The 15262-nt window shown below is 32.4% G+C and overlaps 1 pseudogene; it reads right to left on the reverse strand.

The window, feature by feature from the left end:
• LOC133851485 (histidine kinase CKI1-like) lies at positions 1-6483 on the reverse strand (annotated as a pseudogene).
• Between the last annotated feature and the right edge of the window lie 8779 nt (positions 6484-15262).

Below are 15262 nucleotides of genomic sequence, written 5' to 3' on the forward strand. Positions count from 1 at the left end.
TTAAACATATCTTCCTTTATTATCTATGTATCTTATGGCTTCCAATAGATCTTCCCTTTTCAGCGGTTTAACTAAATAAGCATCCATTCCGGCCTCAATTGTCCTCTTCGCTTCTGCACTTGATGCATCATGACCAGTTACTGCAATGATTGGAATATGAACACAATAATCCTTCTCCATTTCCCTTATTTTCTTTGTTGCCTCAAAGCCATCCATGATAGGCATCTGTCAAACACATAAATCTCATATGCTTTAACTCAAAAAAGAAAATAAAATGATTGAATATTGCAGAAACCACTGTATTTATTTTGAAAGAAGAAAAAGCCAGAAAAAATGTGAAGGGGAAGGAAATCATAGATGTTACCTCACAGTCCATTAGTATATAATCATATGGAAGAATATTAGAGGCTCCATGTTTCCTTTTATCACTTAGACCATTGCAGATTAGCTGTAAAGCTTCCTGTCCATTTGTAGCGTATTCAACAATTGCACCAAGCCCTAAAAGAGATGAGACATTCACCTTGCATAACACTAAATTGTCATCTACAACCAGGATCTTCTTCCCACTCAAGAACTTCTCATTGCTTGGGTTACCACATTCTTGTATTTCTTGCTCTTTTGATGGTTTTCCATGTCTCATAGGACTTTTAGATTTAGAGTACCTTGTTAAAGTAATGAATAAATGAATAAATTTATTTTTTCTTATCAACTAAAATTTTTGAGATAAGTAGTGATTTAACGTACCTAACATGAGATAGATTTTGAATGGGTGAAAAGATTTTCATCTCAGGAGTCTCATTACTGCTACCATGGTTATGTAATTCGACTCTTTGAGATTGAGAATTATCTGCATAAGACCGAATTCTTGATGAACTGGGATGATCTTGAGGCATACTTTCTCTCTTCTGTCTACCTATATTTCCCTGCAATATACCTCCAAACTCAGGAATAAGCCTTACCACTTCATACAAACGGGAACCATGAAATGGTTTAGACATGATAACATCATTAGAATCGATCATGTCATCTTCAACACCTTTGAAGTTGATGCTACGCATTGTCGGTTTCTCCAACCATACAACCCTACAACAAGTATTGTGAAGGCCTTTTTTGAATTTAGCCACAATCTTGCATAATTCTGTTAATGGTCCAGCACTGGCATCAATCACAATTAGTATAAAGCTTGATGCGCATCTAGGTGTAGTCCTTTTGGAGACTGACAGAATGTAGTCTGATCCATCAATGGTATTCAAAGGCATATCCATTTCTACAGTGATGGAGGTGCTAGAAGGAGACCTGCTAAAGAGCTCATTTGGAGAACTCAAATCTGACTTTCTTGAAGAGTGCTTGTGTTTTATCTTCCTAAGAATAGAAGGAAGATGTTCCCATTGCTTGACAACTGATACTTTTATACCTAAATTCTCCATGAATCTTTGTGAAGTCCTCCTTCGCTCATTGTTTTGAATCAAGAGAACGACATGAGATGCCTTTAGCCTGGAGCTAGGCGTATGAATTGCCAACTTTGGACTAGGAGTGCGTATACAAAGACCAGGGTTAGGGGTGTTGATAGTCATCTGATGAGTGCAGCCTTCTTCAATATCAAGGGCCTCTGATTTAGCAGTATCACAAGATGTGTTTTCACATATAGTGAGTAAAACATTGAATCTAAAGCAAGTACCCTTCTCGCCAATTTCCTTGTCCACAATTCCTATATCTCCATGCATCAAACGTACCTAACACAAAATTCAAACCCATAAACAAAAAAAAAAAAAAAAAAAAAAAAAAAAAAAAAAAAAAAACTTTTAAGTGAAGCAAAATAAGATAATCAAACCACTTTAATGATAATTATATGAATCTAATCAAACTTACTAACTTCATCATCCAAGAACAGCGGAATAATTGTAAGGGCAAAAGTCTGTTGTGGTACAGTATTCTATAGTTTTATCTTATTAATGTCAGCATAATGAATGTTTAATGTATGATTTGAAACTCTAGATAAGCAAGAACAAAAGTATTTGACATATGTACCAGAGACTGAACAATGCCAAGTCCTAAGCCAGTGCCTCCTTGTCCAAGAGCTGTTTCTCTAACTTGAACATAGTTTTCAAAGACTGATTTTTGCTTCTCTTTTGGAATTCCTTTACCTGTATCATCCACCTCAAATACAAATTCTATAGCATTTGGATCTTGTTGAGCTGCATTCATGGCTTCCAGGTCATTATATGCTTGACTGTTCTTGTAAAATAAGCATGGTAAGCAGTTCCTTTTAGAAGCAATTATCGAATTCTGCAGACTGGGTTTTCCAACCCAAGCTCGAACCGTTACATGCCCCTCAGAAGTAAATTTAACCGCATTGCTTAGTAAATTACATAATATCTGCTTAAGTTTTCCCCTGTCACCTTTCACTTGTGAAAATTTGATTATGGAACCATCATAAGGATCCAACACTACATCTACTCCCTTTTTTATACCAACAGGATGATATAAGTCAACTACATCCTCCACAAGTTGGGCCAAATCAAACTCGTCTTCTTCAACCTGCATCTTGCCCGCTTCGATCTTGCTTGTATCAAGAATAGAATTCAATATACCTACACATTAATTTTAAACATCAATATTTTGCATATGAATGCTGCTAGGGGTACAACAGCTTTAATTTACTACAAGTTGATTAAGATCGTAATAAAAGCGGTAGTACCCCGAGCATTTTCGTTTGTGTAGTAAGCTATGAAGAGAGAGCAAATAGTCATCAAAATTACCTAGTAGGTCCTTTGCACAAGTATCCATTTGTCTTAAATTTGTATGCAATTCAGAACCAAGGGCAACTTCATCATAGCATAGCTCCATCAAACCAGTAAGACCTGCTAGTGAAGCGCGAACATCGTGGTTGGCACTAGCAAAGGCAAGACTCTTATTCATACTTTTTCTCTCTGCCTGTTGTGTTGCTTCCATTTGTTTTATGAGCGCAGCACACAAGTACATTTCTCGCTTGGCAGCTCTAATGATTATAAGCACAAAACTTACAATGGAAACAACCATTATAGTGATCATAGGTATAAGGAGCAACAATGTCACTTTCTTGTTCTTGTGGACAAGGTTGACTAATCCATTTTGAGGGAAACCCAATACATATACCTGAAAAATCATAAAAAAATAAAACTAGATGCATGAACTGTTGAACCCAACTGTATACCAAACGAAAAGCCACAAGTCTACCTTATATGGCAATGAAATAATGATCACTGAAGAATTTAGCAATATATACACATGCAAGAATTCTTGGCAAGGAAAGACGAAGAAAAAAAACACTTATTTATCATGATTTTCCATGTGGGAAAATGTTTCGTCCATAATTCTTGAAATGATTAAGATTGTATGGTTGACAAATCAGCCACTAACTAATTAAAATATTGATAAGTCAAGTCTTTTGCTTAATCATTTTATCGACTATGAATTGTCACGTCAATTTGTAAGAGAACTTATATGTAGTAAAAACTATAGTACCCTAACATCACTCTTCCATAAAAAGGAGGAAATTTTTTGTTATTTAATATATGTATAAAATATATAATATGTACTACATATTATGTGTGTGTATCAGACTTTTCTTCTCAAGTCCAAACACATTTAATGTGAAGAAAAAAGAGAGAGAGAGAGAGAGAGAGAGAGAATGAAAGGCATAGATGTGAATAATCAAAACATACCGATGGCACTCCTACTATGTCAAGTGGCAAACAAGAAAACATGTATTCTTTCTCCTGAATATTCAAAATAGAAGCTCTTGGCATGCCATCTTTCAGGTTACTGCAAGAAACATTTCCAACACAACCTATTTGATCCCCATTTGGTTTAATCAATTGTAAGGAAACCACGTTGTTGTCAAGAACCATATGAATGTTTTGGAGGCCTTGATCTATTAGCACTTTCCCATCTTTGGTAGCCAAATACAAGCTCCCATCTTGACGATCCATGCTTGTAAAAATGACAGTTAATGCTTCAACAGGAAACCCTAGAGAGATAACTCCTCCATTGATTCTAGCTGAGTTAAGGAAAAGAAGATCTCCAACATTGTTCCATCCAGTTTTAACTGACGCATAGCCATGTGTACTATTCAAGACTGCTTGAAACCAGCTTGTATTACTCATACTCAAGGGAGGGGATTCAATAGCTTTTCCATATAATTTTCCTGTCTCATTGTTCACAGATTGAATGTAAGAGACGTAGTTCTTTCTTACATTTGGATCACTCCGGTCGGAAGAAAATGAAGCGTTGGAGTACACCGCAAAAGTTTGATTCCTTTCAGTGTAGTATGAGAAAAATAGACCTTCTAACCCAATGTAAGAAATTTGAGATAAGTATGTAACCGTAGACAATGCTTGAAACAACACAGGAGCCACCTATAAATAATAGAAATTATTAGCTATTTCTTATTAGATTAATCAAATGATTAAAGGAGAATATTTATGAGAGGAGCATATATATTAATGATACAAACCCTAGTCTCAATATCGGAGAATGAGAATTTGGCTGATCCATTGAGAGAAGAACCTAAAACTCTTGCTAAATTTGTTGCAGATGAATTTATTGGATGTAAAAACTTTGCTTTTTCTTCAATTTCGAACAACAATTTGGAGTGAAAGTCACGTGTGTTCAAATTCAAGTGGTGCTCAACATGATTAATCATAGCAATATACCAACATGGGATCAATACTATCACTGTTAATGCCTGCATTGAGAGTTTGAGAGTGAGTGAGTGCAATTATCACAATTTTAAAAAAATAAATAATAATATTATTGGAAAGAATAGTACTTTAGAGTAGAGGATTATCATAAGGGTTTCTTATAGATTTCAAACATTTAAACTTCTTTTTCATCATGTTATTCTTGGAACCAACAATAAGAAAGAAAGAAAAAAACTTATTTATAGGGAGAGAAAAAAAAGAAGCAATATATATATATATATATATATATATATATATATATATATATATGTGTGTGTGTGTGTGTGTGTGTGTGTGTGTGTGTGTGTGTGTGTGTATATTGTTTTTGGTTTGAAAAAGTATTCTAATGTATGAATCGAAACTTTTTATATATTTTGTTTTATCTTTTCCAAACAAAAATATTAACAAACAACTCAAATACAAAACACTCTTAAAAAGACAAAAAATATTTTTCGTTAGCATGTGAACAATAACCAAAAATCCTAACAAATGAATTTATAAAGACATATGTTATCACGGCCAAGAAAAGTATTGAAGGATTACCAAAACTGAGAAAAAAGAAACTGGCCGCAACACTAACGATGAACTGAGTTGCTTCATCGATTAGGTCTTCTAGTTCTGGTCACAAAAAGCCTATTAATACAGTACTGCAACAAAATGTACGATAAAATTTCTAAGAAGTCTCAAAACTGTAGAGGATAACCAACGAACTTATTTTGAACTTGAATGAAAATAGCACAAGAGATAATAATTTATCAAGAATGGCAGTTCATAACTAATGAAATAATTAAATATAGTTGACATTTATGACAGTATACAAGCTATATATGTTGACACCCTTCTTTTCTATAAATAATTTCTTAAAATTTCCTTTACTAACTATCTTGATAGTCTTCTTGTAGTTCCAATCTTTAATTTTATTGATCAATCACTCATGAGTTTGGATAACTTATTTGGAAATATCTCTATAAGAACTTTTTAGATTCATCTTCAAACAAAATGCTCAATTTTTTTTTTTTTTTTGAATTCCTACTCTCTAACAAATCCTTCCCTATAATTAACATAAAAAGCATCAGTTACAAGTAAACGGAAGAAAAAGAATATTTATTGCAATTCATAAGAAAAATATTACCTATTTTTTGCTCCTCTTCTACAAAGAGTGCGTAGCTCTCTTCCCAAACCCAGCAAGTACGACCATGGCCTCTCTCTCTCTCTCTCTCTCTCTCTCTCTCTCTCTTATTTTCTACGTACAACACAAAAACATATTTATTGCTTTCATGGATGGAATGTTTTCTACGTCTCTTACTTTCTACGTACAACTCAAAAACATATATATTGCTTTCATGGATGGAATGTTTTCTACGTAGGGAAGTCAAACTCTGCCGACTATTGGATTCAGGTCATTACGAATATATGAGAGCCGTTAGATTAATATGCAAGAGATGCAACTAGGTAATTAATCAAGAGAGATCAATGCAATTAATTAAGTAATAGAAAATTTTCCTTCTTCTGAGGAAGGCTTATAAGGAAACTTTCTCCTTGTGCTTCAACATACTATGAGAAAATTTAGGGTTTATACAAAAATAGATCTAATTGAAAATTTAGAGTTTGACCTGTACGTCTTTCTTCTTCTTTCTTTTTTCTTTTTGTTTTCTTCTTTCTTTTTCTTTTACCACATCGTTTGGAGGGGATATTGGGATTCTGTTTTAACCCCCAAATTGGTTTTTGAACTATATATACTTATAATTACCACGACAACCATAATTAGAGTTTTGAATTACTTAATTTCTTTTACCAAAGCTTATGATTTTTTCCTTCTTTAGTTTAATTACGTCCAGACTAGGATCTCAAGGGAAAAAAACAAAAAAGAAATACCTTTTTTCCTAGAAATATTGATCGAACCAAATGGTAATTATTTATGAGCCCTGTGAAATGAGAATGGGTACGAATATATATTAATATTATAGTTAGATTATCGAAATAAATATATATTTTTTTTCAAGAGAATTCTTCCCCTCCAACAATTTTTTTTTCTGACCCAAAATAAAAACAAAAATTAACAATTCCCCACAACTCATGATTTGTTATTCAAATAGAACGTCTTGGCTGCTCAAGACTTATGAAGGTAGGTGTGGAGTCTATAGGAACTCTTTTATATTTACTGTTCAAATTACTAACAACTTGGACAGCAAAATTTCTTCTACTTCCCCCCTCCCCCCCCTTTTTTTTTTTTTTTTTTCTAGAGCAAATTCTATTTCAAATGCTACTCTATCTCATCAATGATTAAACCAATCAAACACTATAGGTATATATGAAATTTGTTGTTGGATTATAAAAAGCGGCTTGTTCAATTAGGATGAAGGTAACTTGTAAAATATTTGTTGCTTTTAAATATGTTATTATCATAATGAAAAAAGAATTGTTACAACATTAAAACTATTCTTGGAATTCATTTTACCCCATTTTTGGCTGACTAGCTATGTGATATTTTGAGATGGCTTGGGTGTGACTTCACCTATTAGCTAGGCTTTCACTAATCTGCTTTTATATTTTTGACATAAAAGATGAAATATTTTATAAATGATATTTATAAAGAAACCCAAGGTAACATATATGTTTATATATTTATAAAGAAACCCAAGGTAACATATATATATATATATATATATATATATATATATATATATATATATATATATATATATCATTTATAAAATATTTTAGCAGCACAAGAATCTTTTATGTCGAAAATATAAAAGCAGATTAGTGAAAGTATGGTTCCGTCGCAATGCCTGGATATTCGAGGGAACTGTTGAAGATCCAAATAAGACATATTCTGCTGCGATGGCTAATATTGATGATTTTAGAAGATGCATGCTGCGGCAGAATGAACCAACTCATGCACCAACACTGGGAGTTGCACAAGTGCCTAGCTATTGGAATCCCCCCCCACAGGAGTTGTTAAAATAAATTTTGATGTAGCCTTAAATAAACAGACTGGTTTGGTGGGCTGTGGCATTGTGGCAAGAGACTGTTTTGGTAATCTGTTGGGGGCAAAACGATTAACAGTAAGCCTGGTCACTGATGCTCATATAGCAGAATTCATGGCAGCTTCCTATGCAGTTCTCTTCTCCAAGGACGTGGTTTTTTTTTATGTGCTCTTTGAAGGTGATGCCTTGAAGGTTATTAAAGAGGTGAATTCTAGTCCACCTCACTATTCCCGATTTGGACATTTTATTGAAGGTATTCATCAAACTTTGGCTTTCTTCAGAACTTATTCCTTCATTCATGTGGCTCGAGAGTTCAATGAAGCAGCTCATGTTCTTGCCAAATCTGTTGTTTCTACTGGTGCCCCTCAAGATGAAGTATGGCTAGAAGATATTCCTTTATGTATTTTTGAGATTGTTACTAGGGAACAACGAGTCCCTAGATCCTAAATTCTTGTAATTCTGTGATCAATTTTTCTGAATAATGAAGATGCAAAGATTTGTCTGTTCAAAAAAAAAAAAAAAAAAAAAAAAGATTAGTGAAAGCCTAGCTAATAGGTGAAGTCACACCCAAATATATATATATATATATATATATATATATATATGTAGATGCATGCTACCTGTGCAAAGAAAATTATGCCTTATCACACCAAAATTAATTTTGTGGTGCAGTTTTGTGTTTTAAGTTGTTTATTAATATTTTTGTTATGAGAACAAAAAACAAAAGAGAGAAGAATACAATTTTAGCGAACAAAGTTTAATTCCCATTGTGTTGTCAGGGTAACGTACACTGGACTTATTTGGCAACGGTTTTAAAAATACAGTTATGTTTTCAAAACCAAGAGCACACTTTTCTCAAAATTATTAACAACAATTCATAATACAAAACATTTTTTTAAATGTGTATGTACCCACCAAAAAAACTTATCTCTTTTATATCACATCTAAACACTTTTTCAAATAAAAATTAAAAAAAAAAAAACTTTTCAAAACCTCTATCAAACATTCTGATCACTATTTTTACTTGAAGTTAAAGTACTTAATTCCAATAGAAAACGAAAACTAATTAAAGTTTTTATTATGATTCAATTAATTTTGTTTTCACTTAATGTTGACTTTAATTTTCAATGTCCTCCATACTCCATAAATTCAATTATGGTATTTTTCTTGTATTACACGATGTAGCGAGATAAACATTAAAAAAGAAGAAAATAAACTCAGAGAGAGAGAGAGAACCTGTAATTAATATATCATCTTCTACAAAGAGTGCGTAGCTCTCTTACTAGACCCAGCGGTACGACCATGGCCTCTCTCTCTCTCTCTCTATTATTTTCTACGTACAACTTAGAAACATATTGCTTTCATAGATGGAATGTTTTCTACGTAGGAAAGTTAAACCTTGTGTATCGACTATTAGATTGAGCCGTTAGATTAACATACAAGAGATGCAACTAGGTAATTAATCAGGAGAGATGCAATTATAATTAAGTAATATAAAATTTTCCTTCTTTTGAGGGAGACTTATATGGAAACTTTCTCCTTGTGCTTCAAGTAAAAGAGTTTGACGTACGTACTATGAGAAAATTTAGGGTTTACACAAAAATAGTACGTCTTTTTTCTTTTCATTTTTTTTTGTTTTTGTTTTCCTTTTTCTTTTAGCACACGTTTGGATGGGACACCAGGATTCTTTTTAACCACCAATTTGGTTTTTGAACTACGAACAATACTTATAATTACCATAAAATTTTGACGACCTCGACAACCATTATTAGAGTTTTGAATTTTAATTTCTTTTACTAGAGCTTATGATTTTTTTCCTACTTTAGTTTAATTACATCCAGACTAGGATCTCAAGAGAAGAAAAAAAAAAAAAAAAAAAAAACGAAAATACCTTTTTTCCTAGAAATATTGATTGAACCAAATGGTATTTACTTATAAGCCCCTGTGAAATGAGAATGGGTACGTATATTAATATTACAGTTAGATTATGGAAAGAAATCTTTTTTTCAAGAGAATTCTTACCCTCCAACAATTTTTTTTTCTTACCCAAAATAAAAACAAAATCAATTCCCCCCCAACTTGTTAGAATATATAGAAAATATATTATATTTTCTGTATATTCTAACAATGTTTAATTGGTTCACTAGAATGATTATTCTTTAGGAATAAGAATGCTATTACAGATAATATAAAGAGTTTGAATGGAATTATCATTCATATCCTTTTGTTTTGTGTCAACAAATGAATGACCAATTTTTTTTTATTTAAATTTAATTCAAACTCTTAAAAAGATGAAATAGTCTCCATGTGAGAGGTGGGGTTAGACAATGCCACCACAACCAAAAGCTTTAGGGGTAGACGTCGACGGGCTTCGGAGGTGGCATGAACACCCCCGAAACCATTAAGGGTGGTCACATTCACCCCATTGCTTTTGGTTAATTGGGGTGGCCGACCACCCAAGGCTTGGGTGGTCACCCATGAAAAATATTTTTTTTTTCTTTTTTTTTGGGAAAAAAATTCAGGCCTATTCGATTCCTTAAGGAATAGCTATTTCTCTCATTTTTTGGATGAATGTCTATTATTCAAAATGAAGAATAATCATTCCTATGGAATGGTTATTTCTAGAAATAATAAATTAAACAAACCAAACAACAAATAGCTATTCCTAACTATTTCTAGATGTTAGGAACTAAACAAACCAAACTCAAGGTAGCGCTCGCTATTTATCAACAGCGAGCGCGACCTTGAGTTTTTTTACGTACAAATATTTCTAGATGTATCATGACAAAGGGATGCGTTACCGATGATAATTATTTATAAAATGCATTGATATTGATAAGGAATGTGTTACCAATGATATATAAGAGATGAGATATGATTCTTTGCCAACTTTTCACACAATTATCCTATGTGGCAAGGAATCATAGGCTCTTTGAAAAAAAAAAAAAAATCATAACTATCCTATGATTCCCTGCCACATAGGATAATTGTGTTTTTAGTTGTGTGAAAAGTTGACAAGGAATCATTACTCTATAAAAGATTCAATTAGTTGTATTTTTTCAAATTCATTTAAGTACATGTCCTTCACTCCATAAATTGTATTTTCTAATTAAGATATTGACTTGTTTGGAAACTCTAGCCTAGATTTTTATTTCCTTAATAAGTTGTATCAACATATTTTAATTCTATTTCTCTAATAGGCTATTTCCTAGTGAGATATGATACGTTTACAACCTTTATACAATTTTTTTTTTTTAAAAAAAACTAACCACTAAATCTGTTTTCATATATGTAAGCTAAACCCTAGATTTTCTTACTTAAATAAGTCTTGCTTTATTCTAGCAAATTCAATGTAGTTACAATATGGCAATTCGATGAAGAAGAAACATACAAAAAGGCAAATTGAAGGTTGATCCATTCGAAGTGATCGATTGGAGATTCAATCCCCTCAAAGCGATCAATTTATCTCTTTTTTCTTGTTCTTTTTTTATTTTCAATAGATAGAAATCCTTGGGTTCCTAGATTTAAGGCTAGGTATGCTAAGTAAGAACTTTGCTTTACTGTTTTCAAATTACTAAAAAATGATATTTCCATTCAAATTTGAGCTTTACTTCATTAATTTCTTTCTCAAAAAGCTTCAGATCCTGTTGATCTATAAGAATTTGCAAAGTTTTATAGCCATGGGCCTTAAAATTATAATGAAGCAAGGGAAAATGAAAAAGGAAGATCAGCAAACTAATTATTCAATGCTAATTTCATAAATAAAATGAGCATATATCATATTATTGTTGAACCTCCTTCATTTATATGAGAGCTAGGATTTAGAAGTTGTCACAGATTCAACTTTAGCTAGTAACTTTTACCCTAGATCAAAAAACTAACCTAGCTTGCAAGTTCTTATTCTATTTATGTCTTTGTATGTTCATTTTTTACGCTCTTTATTTTCTTCTACTTGCTAATTAAGATTTTCTAAAGATATTGAACATGTATAACATATAGTCATCTGGACGTTTATCATAGATTGATCATTTTCTTAAGTAAAAAGGCACATATATATGAAATGATTAATTTGTAAAAACCTTAGAACAAACCAAATAGGGGAGGGGAGGGGGGGGGGGGGGGGGGGGAATCAACTAAAATCTACCTTTGAAAAACAAACTAAATGTACTATTTATGCAAGTTATCTTAAATGAATGGCATAATGGCATATGAATGATCATCTATAAATCTATTTTCTCACATTTCATGATCAATGAAGGGAGCTAGCTAGAGAGTACTATTTTTGAAAGTAGATCAGTATATAGATTGACTTAACCCACCATAAATTAGAGAAAATGAATTCATGCTTGGAGAGAGAGAGAACCTGCATGCGCCGGAAAAGGGCCGATGATAGGGATCGAAGAGGGAGAAAATCTGTCTTCCTACGTACCTTTGTCTATAATAGACGTCAGAAGAAATTAGTCTCTCAAAGTCTTTCTAATATGGAAGGGCCATGGTATTATTCTTGCGCAACGTGTAGAAACTTTTGAAAGAGTTTGGCCTATTTTTGTACTTTGAGTGACAAATATATAGATGCTTATTGTTGTACTCACTAAAGCAAAAAAGCGTGTTAGAGATAAGGGTGGATTGACGCGAGCTCTTAGGGCTTCTCCTCCATGCACCAAACTCCACAATATTTATGGGTGGCGATTCACCTTCATGTGTCGAGTCATACGTGTAAGACTTTAATATGATTCATTTATTTAAATGAATCAAATCACTCAATCATAACTTGCTAATTTTGTATTGAATTTGTGTCGAGTTTATAGATCGTGTTAAAAATTATCAACTCTTATATCGTGTCGTGTCGAGACATGAGTATGAGATTATATAAACAAACCATAATCTGACCATTTTAATTAAAACGGATCAAACTCTTCAACTCTCCCCCACTAATTTCGTGTCGGATTCATTTGGTCGTGTTAAAAATTAACAGTCCTGTGCCACACTCTACAACGAACAGGAAAGAAAACCACTAGGAAAAAAAATGAAAACATAGGATAATAATTCTAGAGGTCAACTGGAAAACTAGTACGAGGAATTACATTAGCTCCTTAACCAACACCTTTTTCTTTTTCAACTATAATAACGCTTCCATATATGGGATGATTCTGATCTCTCAAAAAGCTGGGCAGTTATAAACAGTGACTAAATTATATATATACACACATTTAAGAGTTTATTGTTAGAAATTTAAAGCATAACAAGCTCTAAAAAGTTGACTATGTTTTCGGCGCGAAAAAAGCTAAGATTCTAAACCGACAAACCTTTCCTTCAAATTGAGTTTGAGGAAATTTGTATAATTAACACGATCTATTAAATTGATAATTATTCTTAAAGCACATGATTTTACATGCATTTATGTCGGTTTAATAAACTGAGTTTAAGGCATGTCCTACAATCCAGTTTAAAGGAAAACTTTGTACATTCTGAATTCTTATAAAAGACAACTCCTCGATAAGCAAATTATGTTCATTTCATCCAAAAAAAAAAAATTTACATTCGCTTCTTCCATTTATTCATGTGTATAGACTCATGATAAGGTTCAATAGTCAAGTCCAACTTAATTTCCATGAATCAAAGTAATTTTTCAGGGTTCTCTTAGGGTAACTAGCTAGCTAATTAAATCTCACCATTGCTTAAGAGAAAATTAAAAGCGCAAATTAATTAGGATTATCTAAATATTTCACATATTCATTATGTGTATTGTTTGCTTCAACTTCATCTTGAATCTTTCTCCAACTCCTCAAGATTGATCTAAACAAAAATATTCATCCTAGCATTTTTTTTTTTTTTTTTAATTTTTAGTGAAAATTTCAAGCTTTCATTAAGATCATCACAGAGTACAACTCTATGAAGTTACAATATTATTAATAAAATCAGAGTATTCTTCCATCCTTATAATCCATCCTAGTTGAGAAAGTTCCTTGGATCCCAAATAAAAATAAAAATAATTGAAAATATGTCTTCGGTAAAGTTATTTTTAATGCATATTAGGTGACTATTAAATGCAAATAAAATATAGGTATTTGGATTTAGTACTGTGAGGTGGATTTCCTCGATTTTATAGTACATTGAAATTTTTTAAATATTAATGATACAATAAAATTTTACTTAATGGCAGTTAGTTTGGTAATCAAGATTCAAGATTCTTGTAATCCTTAAAAGTTATTGTATTAATATGCAAATCATTGCCTTAATAACCAAAGTATCCAATTACACCTCAAAATTACCCTAAATTTTTTAGGTATGTTTTCGCATTGGACAAAGTTTTTCTTTAGCCCGGTGTATTAAACTGACGTTTGTCTTTAAAGTGTGATTCTCGTATACATTTTTAATTCTTACATGCATTTTTTATAATGCATATGCTCTAAAAACTATGCCAATTTAATAAACTGAATTAGAAGAATTTATTTCAACTCAATTTCAAGAAAAATGCGCTCCTTCGCATTTTATCACCTTTTAACTTTATTTGTGATTGTCACTACATATTTTACTAATCAGGATTAATTCATCTTCTACTTGATTCCTTCCCTTAATCACTTGCAGTTACTACGTTTAAAGGACTAGGACCATATTGTACTTATCACCTTACATATTTTTGGGATCCGGATCCCCAACAATTTTGCTGCTGGGATTGCTGGGCAGCAAATGTGAGAAATTCTCTATAAGACCCACTTGCACAAGCAAGTGGGTGGGGCAACCCACAATTTGCTTGAACAAATTGTGATTCTCGTATTAAACTGACGTTTGTCTTTAAAGTGTGATTCTCGTATACATTTTAATTCTTAATTACATGCATTTTTTATAATGCATATGCTCTAAAAACTATGTCAACTTAATAAACTGAATGCATTTTTTATAATGCATATGCTCTAAAAACTATGTCAACTTAATAAACTAAATTAGAAGAATTTATTTCAACTCAATTTCAAGAAAAATGCGATCCTTCGCATTTTATCACCTTTTAACTTTATTTGTGATTGTCACTGCATATTTTACTAATCAGGATTAATTCATCTTCTACTTGATTCCTTCCCTTAATCACTTTGCAGTTACTACGTTTAAAGGACTAGGACCATACTGTACTTATCACCTTACATATTTTTGGGATCCGGATCCCCAACAATTTTGCTGCTGGGATTGCTGGGCAGCAAATGTGAGAAATTCTCTATAAGACCCACTTGCACAAGCAAGTGGGTGGGCAACCCACAATTTGCTTGAACGAGTGAACGCCATATTAGTTTTCTCACATTTACTGTCTTTTAACTTTATTTGTGATTGTCCCTGCATATTTTAATAATCAGGATTAATTCCTCTTTTACGTGGTTTCCTTCCCTTAATCCCTTGCAGTTACTACGTTCAAAGGACTAGGACCATATTGTACTTATCACCTTACATATTTCTGGGATCTAGATCCCCAACAACTTTTTTCTACCAAGATTACTAGGCAGCAAATGTGAGAAAATGCAAGTGCGTGGGCAGCCCAAAATTTGGTTGGACAGATCGACA

This window comes from Alnus glutinosa, chromosome 12, assembly GCF_958979055.1.
Source record: "Alnus glutinosa chromosome 12, dhAlnGlut1.1, whole genome shotgun sequence".
NCBI classification, from domain to species: domain Eukaryota; kingdom Viridiplantae; phylum Streptophyta; class Magnoliopsida; order Fagales; family Betulaceae; genus Alnus; species Alnus glutinosa.